The sequence below is a fragment of the Propithecus coquereli genome, unplaced genomic scaffold (genome assembly GCF_000956105.1).
Source record: "Propithecus coquereli isolate 6110/MARCELLA unplaced genomic scaffold, Pcoq_1.0 Scaffold2, whole genome shotgun sequence".
Lineage (NCBI taxonomy): Eukaryota > Metazoa > Chordata > Mammalia > Primates > Indriidae > Propithecus > Propithecus coquereli.
This window is the reverse complement of record NW_012144966.1, coordinates 14,814,040-14,814,807: the sequence shown is the minus strand read 5'-3', so window position 1 is coordinate 14,814,807 and position 768 is coordinate 14,814,040.

The window sequence follows — 768 nt, the reverse complement described above, 5'->3', positions numbered from 1 at the left end:
TTAGAAAAAGAATCCTTTTTAAGGGTAAATGATTTGTCATATTTTATAGATAGGTTATTTGGATAAAAACTACCCTGATTGATGTAGAATGACTTTTTTAAATGAAATGTTAATATATTTTATAGTATTTAATTGACATCATTTAATTCTTTTGCTCTGCTTTGTTACTTGCAATGCAGAACAGTGTTATTTTTAATTGGATGCCAACCTTGTTGCTAATTGAAAAATATAAATGGAAAAAGCATTATAGTATATGTATGGTAGAAAAAAAAATGCCACTCTAAAAAGTAATTCCTTTCTACCACTCAATTACCTTTCTCTTTTACTAATTCTAGGTATGACAACACTTGTAGATTTGTAGTTGTACCTTTTAAAATTCAAGTTGGTAAACTAAGTTGTTGTAGTAAGAATTCTTGAGCTTTCTTTGGACAAGGTACTGAGGAAAGTCTCTCATGGGAACAAAGGTATTTGTATAGGTCTTGACCTAAATATTAATATATGGAAAACATTCTACTTCGGTATCACTGTGTCTGAATTTTCATCAGTGAGGATTAGTCACTACCCATTAACTTGCTTAAGCAGGTAGCATTAAATCAGTAACACTGTTGTATTTGGTTCCACATTTGCCTAGTTGTTTATTACCTGTAGGTCATAGTGAACATATGAAGGACATTTATATAAACAAATATGATGTATTAACTATCCATCAGATAAAAAATAATTTTTATTAGCCACACGTAAAAAGCTCTATTATATTAGTTTTAATAG